At 42.0% G+C, this 12889-nt stretch overlaps 1 protein-coding gene across 1 annotated transcript in view; it reads right to left on the bottom strand.

Moving 5' to 3' along the window:
* GALNT1 (polypeptide N-acetylgalactosaminyltransferase 1) overlaps positions 1-11720 on the bottom strand; it is a 158089-nt gene extending 146369 nt beyond the window's left edge. Inside the window, exon 1 of the mRNA XM_027868941.1 lies at positions 11641-11720. The gene's annotated coding sequence lies outside the window, so the exon portion shown is untranslated. The remainder of the gene's footprint in view (positions 1-11640) is intronic.
* Positions 11721-12889: the final 1169 nt, after the last annotated feature.

Below are 12889 nucleotides of genomic sequence, written 5' to 3'. Positions count from 1 at the left end.
TTAGTCCTTTTTTAATCTCTGCATTCATCATGGAATTAAAGTTTTTAAGTTAAGTATTTTAGGTTCCCTCTTCTTAATAGTTTCTATATTGTTGCCTTGTAGATCTTGCCCCCAACCTCCCTTTTTTCTTTTGTGCCTCACTCTTAGAAATTCCAATTCCTGCAGGAGATAGAAAGGATAATGAGCCATGGCAGAGCATTTTCCTATGTCCCTGATTCTGCAGTTCATTATTGACTTTTGCCCTTTCTATGGTCGTTTTTTTCCCCCATCTGCCTTGAAATCTCCTTTTTGGTTCCATGCCCTCCCACTCTTCTGGGTGTCAATTGCTCCCAGCATTCCCCTTCTCCTAAAGCATAAAGAGGGGTCTCACTAAGCACCAAATACCAACAGATTGTACCCATTGTAAGGTCACAAGCTCCTTTTATAGAATATCTCTCTTTTTGCATGGCAGCATTCATCAGTGGTACCCCCTCCCACTACTGAAGCAAGATTTGCCTATTTCTTTCCCCTCTTTTCAATCCTGCCGCCTTTTGCCTCCCTTTCTCTTACGGGCTCTAGAGCTTCCCTTTACTAAGAACTGTAAGATGTATTTTTCACTGTTAAGGTAACATCACTGTTAGTATTTGATTTGATTAAGGTATATCACATAGCGCCCTTTATTTTCTTCCACCCCTCCTCCTTTTTGTGTACCCTCCCATTCTGTAATTTAGTCGTACCAAAAAATATTTTTTTCCTACTGTAGGCAGGATAGTGTGGGATTTAGTCCATGATGCTTCTGGCCTTGTTTTCCCACTATCACCTCTTTTTGACTTCTGCTTTCACTTTTGTCTCCTTTTGTACATTTAGAAAGAAGTCTCAAAGGTCTTTGTGTTATTTTATTGTTATTGTCTTCCTTGATTATTATGTCTGCCCTTCTTGTATTTTTGTTGCCTGAGTTTTTTGAGATATAAATTTCTTCAGGTCTGGTTTTCTTTCTAGAAATGTTTCAAATGCCCTTAAAAAAAAAAACTGAGCATCCATCTTTTTTTAATTAATGGTTAGGTTCAAATTTACTGAGGAGGTCATTTTGGATTGCATCTTAAGTTCCTTTCCTCTTCAGAACAAAATATTCCATACCCTTCTGCAGTTTCTAGTGGGTATAGAATAACTATTATTCAATTTCCTTTCCTTTGTAAAGACTTTTAGTCATTTGCAGAATTTGATGTTTTGTCAGTGGAATTTTCAATTTAACCCATAAGTGTCTTGCAGTTTATAGCATATAGTTGTTTCCTATTTCTACAAGTAAATTTGTGTTTTCTTTCTATTGTCACTTTGTTTTCTGTGTTTAGAAGTTCTGAGCAGCTTTCTTGCACTATGCTGTTCTTACATTACACTGTTCAGGTTTTTTGACTTGTGTTCTTCTGAAAGATCTATAGTCCTTAAATTGTCTCTGTGCAACCTATCTTTGAGATCAATATGTTTTGCTTATATAAAGATCATATTCTCCTTTAACATTACTGCTTCTAGATTGTCCTTTACTTTGGTGTATTTGCATTCCTAATCAGTTATTCTCTCCCTCACTTGGTAAGACTTGCCACCATGAGATCAAATTTTTCTATTCTTCTAATTATTACTATTATGTGGGCCATAAATTCTACTTTCACAATTCTCATGTCTCTTTTTAAACATTCAGGAATAACCAGCATAGTTCCATGCTCTCTTTGGAATCCATGAGGTCTTCTGCCTCAAGTACTGATTCATTTTCCTTTGTCTTTAAATATTTATTCTTAGATGGACTCTTTTACCTGACTTGGAGGCTATATTCCCTTCTGTTAGTAATATCTTAACAACTGGCTGATTTGCTTATGTTGTTGTTAAGTCACATCTGACTCTTCATGACCCCGTGGACCATAGCGTGCCAATACTGTCTATTGTGTTTTCCTGGTAATGATACTGTGGTGGTTTGCCATTTCCTTCTCCAGTGGATTAAGACAAACAGAGGTTAAGTGACTTGCCCAGGGTCACACAGCTAGTGTCTGAGGCCAGATTTGAACTCAGGCCTTCCTAACTCCAGGCCCAATGTTCTATCCACTGAGCCACCTAGCTGCTTATGCTCAAGGTCTTCAACCGAGTTTTCTACCTCCTGAGATTATGAGCAATTTCAGTCTTTTATTTTCCCCTTATAATAGTACCCTATCACTCACTGACTCCTTTCCCCTTTGAATAGGGTTTTCTTTAGGGTTGCTGGACCTCACAGGTACCTCAGCTTTCTCCTATGCTGGTCTATTCAGAGCTCACCAGTTTTAGTCTTTGCCCCGACTGTAACATCTGGCTTGACAGAACTGGTCCCAACTATATGCTGGGTTCTTTCCCTCAGGCTTAGTAGAGTGTCACATACACATCCTACTCCAGTTTCCTCTTTTCCTTAGTTCTCCACTGTTGCCACACAGAGTCCTATCACATCGTTGTCACATACTGAGAAAGCTTCCGTCTTTGGCATCTCCAGGGCACTGAGAGGAGAGAAGGGGGTTGGAGTGTAAAGTTGAGTTCTGTTGCACCCATGGTTAGCTTGTATAGTCCTGCTGACATAGGCCTAGTGGGCAGTGGGGGAGGAGCACTAAGTAAACCTTCTAGGGATTAGGTATAATCAGCCTTCTCTATTGTTGGTTCAACAAGTTTTTATCTTGTTTGGGTTCTTGTTGTTTTGGACCATGAAGAACAGTTGAAATTACTTCATCTCTTGCACATAATCCACGTTTTGGAGGTCTGAGAGGTCATAACTACAGTGTCTAGTCCTCTATCTTGTTTAATTTAACATTATCTTAATATCTAAGCCATTTCTATCTTGGGAAATGGCAGAACTGTCACAGTCCCACCTCACCACCACCCCTTCTGACATCTCTCTCAAACCAAGACGACTTGAAGTAATATTTATGGGACTCTTAAAGACAAAAAAAGTTATATGATGTTAAAATACAATTTGAGGTTGACATTCCCGCAAAATAGTCTCTATTCAATTCCTTCTCAGATCACTCCAGGCCAAAAGTAAAAGCCTCTTCCCAGGGATCTAGATCAATAACTCAATCCTTTCTGAGCAGCAAAGGAAAGCATTTTCCTTGAGTGCTTCAATAAACCAATAGCTTCAGGAGATGAGGAAGTCAAGAATCTAAAGAAGATAAATTTGGTTATCACCCTTAACCTATTTCCCTAAGAAAGACTTCAGTTCTTAAACTTCTACAAACTGTAAAAGAGGGGAAAGTCTGAAAAGGTAGATGAGAGAAATATTTTTTAAATATTTCTAAAGAAACTAAAATGACCTTAGTGCAAAGCAGATGTGCAATAGCAAGCAGATGGTAATGCCTCTTCTTTAATGTAATTTCCACTGATAAAATCATATCCGTTTCTGACAATGAACCTTTTTTTTAATTAATTTATTTATTTTTAGTTTTCAACAATCACTTCCATAAGCTTTTGAGTTTTAAATTTTTCCCCCTCCCTCCTCACTTCCCTCCCCAAGAAGGTGTGCAATCTAATTTAGGCTCTACATATACATTCCTATTAAACATATTTTCACATTAGTTGTTGTAAAGAAGAATTAGAACCAACAGGAGGAACCACAAGAAAGAAGCAACAAAACACAACAGAAGGAAAAAAAAGAGCAAACAGTATACTTCCATCTGCATTCAGACTCCGTAGTTCTTTCTTTGGATGTAGAATCCTTGCATTGCTGAGAAGGGCTAACTCTATCAAAGTTAGTCATCGAACAATGTGGCTGTTACTGTGTACAAAGTTCTCCTAGTTCTGCTCACTTCACTCAGCATTAGTCCATACGAGTCTTTCCAGGTTTTTCTGAAACCTGCCTGCTCATCATTTCTTATGGCACAATAGTATTCCATTACATTCACATACCACAACTTGTTCAGCCATTCCCCAATTCATGGGGAATCTCCAATTCTTTGCCACCACAGAAAGAGCTGCTATAAATATTTTTGTACATGTGGGTCCTTTTCCCTTTTTTATGATCTCTTTGGGATACAGACCTAGTGGTATTGCTGGATTAAAGAGTATGAACATTTTTAAAACCCTTTGGGCATAGTTCCAAAAAGGTCTCCAAAATGGTTGGATTAGTTCACAACTCCACCAACCATTAATGTTCCAATTTTCCCACATCTCCAACATTTATCATTTTCCTGTTTTGTCATGTTGGCCAATGTGATAGATGTGATGTGGTACCTCAGTTTTGATTGCATTTCTCTAATCAATAGTGATTTAAAGCATTTTTTCATATGGCTATAGATAGCTTTAATTTCTTCATCTGAAAACTGCCTGTGCATATCCTTTGACCATTTGTCAATGGTCATGATATTGATATCATAATATTAAACCTACTGACATTGACTACTAGGCCATTAGCGACAAGATCTTTCTTTTCTGAATGTTCAATAGATTTGAGTTTAGCACCTGCAGGAGTAGTTGCCAGAATACTATCCAATGGGATGGGATGGAAACATTGTTATTCCAAAGGCTCTTGGGGTTAGGGTCCTAGACTTTCTCCCTTAAGGTCTGGAGGAAATAGAGTAGTCAAAGTGGTGGTAGAGATCAAGAATGGTTCTACAGAAGAGATACAAGAAGACACTCACATTCTATTCCTTTGAAAAGGGGGAAAGTCCTTTAGTTGGGCATATTGCACATATTTTCAGATTTTCTTATCCAATTCTGCTGCTTTTCCTTTTTTCTTTTTTCTCTCTTTAAAATAATGTTTGTTATTAATATGATGGCTCTCTGGTGATGGTAAGCGATACTGGCAGAAATTATGGTGATAAAAAAATAAATCAATAAACATTAATTTAAAAAAGAATTGTAATAACAAATCTCAAGTTACAATGAATTTAAATATTTGCAAATAATTCAACTTCCCTCCAAAAATTAAACAAGTGCTTTCCTTAAATATCAGCAGCAGTGAATCTTCAAAGTAGAATCACTGGCAACCCAGATTATACCCTTATGTTAGACTTCATATCTATGCCTATTAAATTTTGCCAATTTAGAGAATGAATGGTTGAATAAATGTAATAGAATATTATAAAGCAGTTAAGATGGAGACAATGAGGAACACAAAAAATATATGGAAAGACTTTTGTAAAATGATGCAAAGTGAAAAAAATAGAACCAGAAAAATGTCATACATACTAACTACAATCACATGAGGAAAAGTGAATGAGAATGATAATAGTTCCCCTTTCATGGAGACTTATAGTAAGGAACTAAGAATGTGCTATTACACTTTATACACTGAAATAAATTTAAATGTAATTAGTTGGAGTATAATTATGATGTTTAATGCTTTTTTTAAAATTTGCCTCACCCAACATCATGGAGAGAAAGCACAGTCCCTATACATAGTATGTGTTTAATAAATGCTTTGTTGATTAGATTACAGTATAGGAGAATTCAGGAAGTATTTGAACTCTCAAATCCAAAGTGCTGCATCAATGTAAACCCAGAAAGAGGTCTTTAGGGATGTGCTATAGGGCTCTGTGCTTGGCCTTGTTATATTCAACATTTTAATAAAAAAACCTGAAGACAAGCATATCATGCTTATCAAATTTGTAGACAACTGGACCTCCCAGCTTTCCCTATCTTCTCTGGGTAGAAGTACAATAACCATAGCTTGATTCCCAACCTGATTGGCACAGAAGTTTTAACTTGCTCCAGTTCTCTAATGTGAGCCAGTGTCAATCTGGAGGGCTTTCACTCCGGGAAGAACACCATATTGGCACCAGACCTTAGTGTAGACACCTGGTTGGCTTTAGACCTTCCACAGTTCACAACTCTCAAACCCAAGCAATCCAGTAGCCTCAGCCTCCCCAGCAGCAGAGACTACAAGCAGCTATAATTCCCAGTTTCATGCTAATATACTGGATAAAGGAAGTGGACTAGAAAAAAAAAAAAGATGGGTTGGAACATTGAACAAAATCTAGTAAAAATCAAATGAATAGGAAAAAAATAAAGTCCTATTTTTTTAAAAATCATGCTCACAAGGAAATACAGGATGGAGTAGATGGCTAGATAACTACTCATGTGAAGCAGACCCGGGGCTTTAGTGAACTCCAAACTCAACTAAGTGCTATCAATGTGACATAGCAGCTGAAAAAGCTAATAATGCAATCTTCTATGTCTACTAATGCAGTCTAAGAAGGTGATTAAAAGGCCAAGGATTGACAGGTAAGTTTTTTTGGACAAGGGCTAATTCTGGTGTTCAGTGGATCTGTGCTCACATGTAATGAACAATGAGATTCTAACACTGAAATAGTGTCTGCAATAAGGGAACTGATTGTATTAGTGAACTCTAACCTAGTCAGTTGGGTAACATTTAAAATATATTCAGCTCTGGGAATTACATTTTAGAAAGGACAAGGAAAAACTGGAGGGAGAAGATCCATGAGTGATCTGGACTGTCAAGGGGTTTCAAAGTCATGGTATGAGAATCAGCTGAATATTAAGGTTGAAGAGAAGACTTAAAAGGGAATTCGATTACAATCATCAAATATTGTTAAGGGTTGCCACATAGAAAAAAAAGTTCTACAATTATTGTGTGTCCCCCCAGAGGGAGAACTAGGACCAAGTGATATAATTTAAAGGAAAGATTTCTGCTCAACATAACTTTCTAATTAGAGTAGTCAAAAAGTGGACTGGACTACCTCAGGAGATAGTGATGTTATTATCTCTGGAGTTCTTCAAATAGAAAAGGGGCAAGGCCACTTATCGGAAACACTGTAGATGAGATGCAAGCTTCAACAAGAAGCTATACTAAATGACTTCACAGAATTAGACAGTCTCAGAGTCTAAAGAGACCTCAAAGGTCATCTAGTCAGACTTGTACTGCTGAACCATAACCTTCCTATAAAATCCTAGAGAGGTTATCCAGCTCTACTCAAAAAGCTGTCCATTACACCAATGAAGTTCCTTCCAACTCTGATTGTGTTATAAAAATAGTTCATCTGATAATACTTCAGAATCTACAACGCTTCCCTTTCAACAAGTATTCTTTCAACACTATCAAAAGCAAAATGTCTTCACATTTGTATAGTGCTTTACAGTTCACAAGTAGATGTTATATACACTATAAAAATATTCCCAGCCCCCTGGACTCACTATCCAGATGGGAAATCTACACCAAAAACACATAAAATAGAATTAAGTGTGGTATAACAACAATAAGTGCAATAAGAGCACAGAGAATAGAAACAGTGTGGCTGAAGACAGGTGGCTTCATGGAAGAGGAGAGATTTGGACAGAGCTCCTCCTGTAGTTCTTTATGGGTTACATTTCTCTCCTCTTTTCCATCTGCCTCTCTCTTTGCCTCTCTTCATTTTACTCATCATAATGTGGAACTGTATTACATTTTAAAATACATGTTGCTTGAAGAACCGAAGACAGAAGGGAAATTAAATGACATGGCCAAGGTAATGCACAGAGAAGTGAGATCAGAAATCAGGGCCTGTGACCCTAAATCTTGTCCCCTGTCCACTGACCCACACTGTTCCTTGAATTAACATTATTAAAATTTTCCTAACAATAGATAAGGACAGCTAAGTGAAGGAGTGGATGGAATGCTAGGCTTAAAGTCAAGAAGACTTGAGTTCAAATTCGACTTCAGACACTTACTAGCTTTGTGACCCATGGCAAGTCACTTAACCCTGTTTGCCTCAGTTTCCTCATCTGTAAAATGAAGTGGAGAAGAAAATGGCAAACCACTCCAGTATCTTTGCTAAGAAATCCCAAATGGGTGAGATCTAGGCTAAAAATAGAAATGTACATGCAGAGGTATATTGGAGACTGCTGGGGCTAAGTTGACTGTTGAATTTCCAGGGTGAACATTTACACCTTGAAACTGGGCAAATCTTACAAATCAGATTTTAATTTATTGGTTTTTTTTAATTGTGTAGACTTTAAAAAAAAAAGGATGGGGAAAATGTTAATAAAGCAGATTAAACTTTAAAAAAAAAACCAAAAGGGGTCATAAAGGGTCAGACACAAGTGAATGACAATAATAACAGAGAAACTTTTTCATGAAGAAAGGTATGTGTTGCATTTATTATAAAAGGGACTGGAGCTGTGATTTCATTAGTATGGGAAATTTTCAGACAAGAAAGCTCCCTCTACCAATTCAGCTTGGCATCTTCCCTACAACCCATGGTCTCAGAGAGCTGCCTAGGACACTACATTAATTAAAATATTAAACTCTCAGTTCTCCATTTTAAAATCAAGTAATTTTAATCATTTATATCTGTTCTTTTAAAAAAAAGTTCTTTTTTTTTTTTACTGTCACACAGCCCTGGCTTAATTTTTTTGGTGGAGTTTCAAAGTGCTTTACATATATTCTCATTTCAGAGCTTTCTAGTTTTATCCACTAAATCAGAAATTGGAACAATCTTAAATTCAAGTGATATGTAGTAAAGAGCATAATGCAGTGATCTCTTCAATGTTTTCCAACAACACACTTTGTTTTAAGAGACTTTAACAAATCGAGAAATAACAATGGGTACAGGGATACATTCTAGACCAGGGGTGGGACACCTTTGGTCTCAAGGCCATAGGTGGACTTCTAGGTTCTTGGTTCTGCCTTTTGACAGAGTCCAAGTTTTACAGAAGAAATCCTTTTATTAAAGGGATTTGCTCTGTGAAGTTTGGATTCAGTCAAAGGGCCAAACTTGAGGACCTAGAGGGCCACATGTGGCCTTGAGGCTGCAGGCTCTCTACCCCTGTACAGGACACCAAATAAAAAAAATTTTAAAAAAAAAGAAGAGGTTATGGTGCAAAAATATCATTATCTTAAATCATGTCACATGTTCCAGACAATACAAAATATGCATCCTGACAAGAATTTTAACATTTGACTTGATGTTATAGAACATATTCTGTTAGACAAAATGTATATGTGCAGGTATACATGCCTTTTGCGCTTTTGAATACATGTGAAGCACACATCTGCTACAGTTTTACTGCAGACTTGCTTCTCTGCGTGGGCAGGGGTATCACAGGGGGGCAAGGAGTTGTAAAGACAGCCAAAAAGACATGGTTTCTGGCTCTTCTGGCTGCAAACTAAAAGTAGCAAATTTCTCTTCTACCTGACAGATCGCTGATCTTTGAAGCTCACAGTGACATAAAAATTTAATTTTTATCCAATCATTTATCTATTAACTATACAAGAATGCTCTCCAGTTTTATAACCCACTCCTTAAAAGAAATCAGCTTTATGATCTTACATGAACCAGCTTATCCTAATTCTGTGATTTTTGAAGGTTTAGGGTTTTTTTTGTTTTTTCCAACATGACTAACTTCCTTATAATGGAGCTTTGTTACTGAAGGATTTATTAGTCAAAGTATTGCAGCCTAGGTATTTTAAAATAATTATGTACTACAAGCAGACTAAATACCTCTTCTATCAAGGGGGCAGAGATCAGATGCAATACCTATTCCAGAACTTAGACAGGGCTTCAATCTCAAATGGGAGGATGAGTTCATGCCAGACACATAAAGGGAATTCATGCTTTAAATAAGAAGTTTTACTAGGTGACCTCTGAGGTCCCTTCCACCTCTAGGATTCTACAATTCTTTGTCACCACACGCACGCAATTCTTCCCCTCAAGAAACTTCCATTCTACAACATAATGTTTTGTCTAAATAATGAGTTATATAGTGCTAAGATCTGAAAATCCCTTTACATACATACCTCACAACAACCCTCAACAACTGAGGCAGGTGGTATTATCCTTATTTTATAGATGAGGAAACAGACTGATATAATGAATGGCTCTGGTTGATACAGCTAACAGGCCAGCTTTGAGCCAGTGCTTTCTGATTCTGACTCCAAGTCTAGCATTCTATCAATCAGCTACACCACACTGCTTCATTTCTGTACTGCAGATAAACAGTCCCTCAAAAGAATGATTTCATTGCATGAATACTATCTCAGCCAACACAAACTGCAACCCCTTTATGTCTTAGGAGCCAGTTTAACAAGCTATGGTAAAAAAGCACTACTTGGTCTCCCCAGAAGCTACTGCCTTCCCCTCTAAAGCTACCTTCCATCTACTCACTATATATATCTTCTATATACCTTTCTATATACACATTGTCTCCCTTCCTCTCTGCCCCCCACCCCATCAAAAGACAAGCTCCCTGAAGGCAGGCTATTTTTGTTTTTTCTTTATACTCTCCACACCCAACTTTTAGTAAGTGCTTAATAAATGCTTGTTGATTGATTGGCCAACTTCCTGGTGATGAGCCTCTTAAACTTTTTGAGACTGGTCTTCATAAGACAGTCTATTCCTAACTGAAAGTCTTTTAAGATTGTTGGACTGGCCAGAGTTTGTACTCCACTGGCAAAGCCTTTGAGGGTGAGGGTCACTTCCTCATCCCAATGAGGATGCACCATACTAAATACACATACAGAAAACATCATCTATTCCATCTGGGGACTGGTTAGTTCAGATGGTTTGAGCATTATGCTCATAATGAGGCCAAGGTCATAAGCCTGATGCAAAGAACTGTTCTACAGCCACACACTGCACACACACACATACACCCAATTTCCTCCCCCTCTAGCAAGCCTACCCAGGTGAGAGTGTGGAAGATTCAATGCAAACCACCACGACTTCTAGAATAATTTAAAAATACTGACTCATCAATGTGGCATGTCATAACATTTTATTAATTTGTATGGGAAAAATAACATATTATCAATAATACTGTCATACCAGAGTTCAAATAATGGGGTGGGGAAGAAAGGGGTTACTTATCTATCCCCAAACACTTACTGAGGCCTACTAACTTACAAAACTGTGGTAAGCCCTGGCTTCTTATAGAACTAGAAGAGGTTCAGTTACTAACCTGTAAGTCTCAGCATCTCCTCCCCACCTGTCTCCAGCACACCCAAGAAATAGAAGGTCCAGGTCTTAACCACCGTGGCTCCAAATTCCTCCCCATTAGCTTAAGTGCCACGGCCATGTTTAGCTACAGTGTAGGGGTTTTCTGTTCATTTTTTTAAAAACACAAAAACTTCCGTTTTTTGTAAAGGAAAGCAACTCTTAACTTAATGTCAAACTACAGTTGAATCGAAACTCGCTTTTAGCAACTGCCAAAAAGGAGCTGCCTCCTATCCCAGCTAAAGCCGGCCATGAGGTTGCGGACCCCCCACCCCAGGGCTGGGGGCTGGGGATGGAGGGGAGGGATGTTCGATATCAGTCACTTGTGACCTCCCATTGCTGAGGAATAGAAAGGATTGGCCTGAGGACGTCAGGGGCCAAAGTCCAGAAGGCCAGTCTCCGGACTTCAATATACCTATTATACCTCCAGACTCCCCCCATTTCATATAACTTTCCCAGACCGATAGTAGCGCGGCAACAAGCCTGGGGGGCCCCGGGGGAGTGACCAGGAGCACTGCAGGGCCAAGACCCTCACCTCCCCGGGAGGAGGTGACCTAGACCCTCACCGCCAGTCCTCGGGAAGCGGGCCCCCCGCCCCTCAACAGCATCTGCAGGGCGTCAGAACAAGTTCCCTCCGAGACGCTGGACAAAAAAAAAGGGAACCGGCCACGGCCACTGCCACGGCCAGGGCCGCCGCCTCCCGCCCCGCGCACAGCCCGCAGCCCCTCACCTCCTCCTCGGGCTCCTCGTCGTGGTGCTCGCGGTCCCCGGGGACCCTGCCCCGGGCCGGTGCGGGAGGACGCGGGTGCGGGAGGACGCGGGTGCAGGCGGCCGGGGCCAGGGCCGGCGTCGCCTCCCGGGGCGCCCTCTCCTGCTCCTGGGCTCCTCGCCGCCCCGCAGCCGCGGACTCCCGGCCGCTGCCCCGCGGAGCGCGCCCGCCGTCTCCGCCGCGGCCCCTCAGCCGCCCCGGGCGGGCAGGCTGGCCGGCTGGCGGGGGAAGAGGGGAGGGACGGAGGGTGGGAGGCCGGCTCACAGGGGTCCGCGGCCGGCAGGGGTTACACGGAGGGCGCCGCGCACAGGGACCCGGCTCCGCACGCCCCCGGGCGGCCGTGCCTCATCCTGCTCGTCTGCGCCGCCGCCGCCGCTGCTGCCGCCAAAGCCGCTCGTCGCCGCTGCGGGCTCGGCCTCCGCTCTCGGGCCCCCGCGCGCCGGATCCCCCTCAGAGGCGCCGGGCTTCCATGGCCTCGGGAGCTCCTCCCCGGGCCGGCGCGGACGGGCTGCGGCGGGCGGCGCTCTGACCGCGGCGCTGGCGCTGGCGGTAACCGTTAGCCCGGCTCCCCCGCTCCGGCTGGTGGCTGGCAGCTGGCGCAGGGGAGGAGGAGGAGGTGGTGGGGGAGGGGCGCACTGCAGGGCGCTCGGAGGAAGCTTCCCCGCCGCTCTCGGAGCGCGGACGGTCGCGCTACGAGTGAGGTGCGTGTGAGCGAGTCCCCTCCCTACTTCCACGCGTCGTCGCCGGGCCCGCCCCCACTCCAGCTTACCCGGATGCACCTTGAGGGCCACGTGGGTGTGCGGAGTGTCCTGCGAGCCTGGTGGCAGCGGGCTGTCGGAGGGCGGCTGCGGCGCTCCTGTCGCCTCCTCTGCGCGCCTCTCCCTACCGTCTTCCTCCCACTTTCTCTCCTCCTCCTCTTCCTTTCCCTTCCCTTCTCCCTTATTCTACCTCCCTCCCTCAGCTCCTCTACCCTTCCCTCTCTTCTCCCCCTCCCTCCGCCTCGCTCTCATTCTTTCCTCTCTTCCCTCCATACATCTCTCCCCTCCCCCTCTCCTTTCCGTCCAACTCCTTTCCCCTCATATCTTCCTCTTCCTCCTTTTCCCTTCCTCTTCCTTTTCCACCCCCTCTTCTTTCCTCTTGTCCCCTACCTTCTCTTCCTCTCCTCTCCACATCTCTCTCCATTCCCACCCTCCTTCCCCTTCCCTGTCTC

Source organism: Vombatus ursinus, unplaced genomic scaffold, assembly GCF_900497805.2.
Source record: "Vombatus ursinus unplaced genomic scaffold, bare-nosed wombat genome assembly UNPS02014791.1, whole genome shotgun sequence".
Taxonomy (NCBI): domain Eukaryota; kingdom Metazoa; phylum Chordata; class Mammalia; order Diprotodontia; family Vombatidae; genus Vombatus; species Vombatus ursinus.
This window is presented reverse-complemented; position numbering and strand designations above follow the sequence as displayed.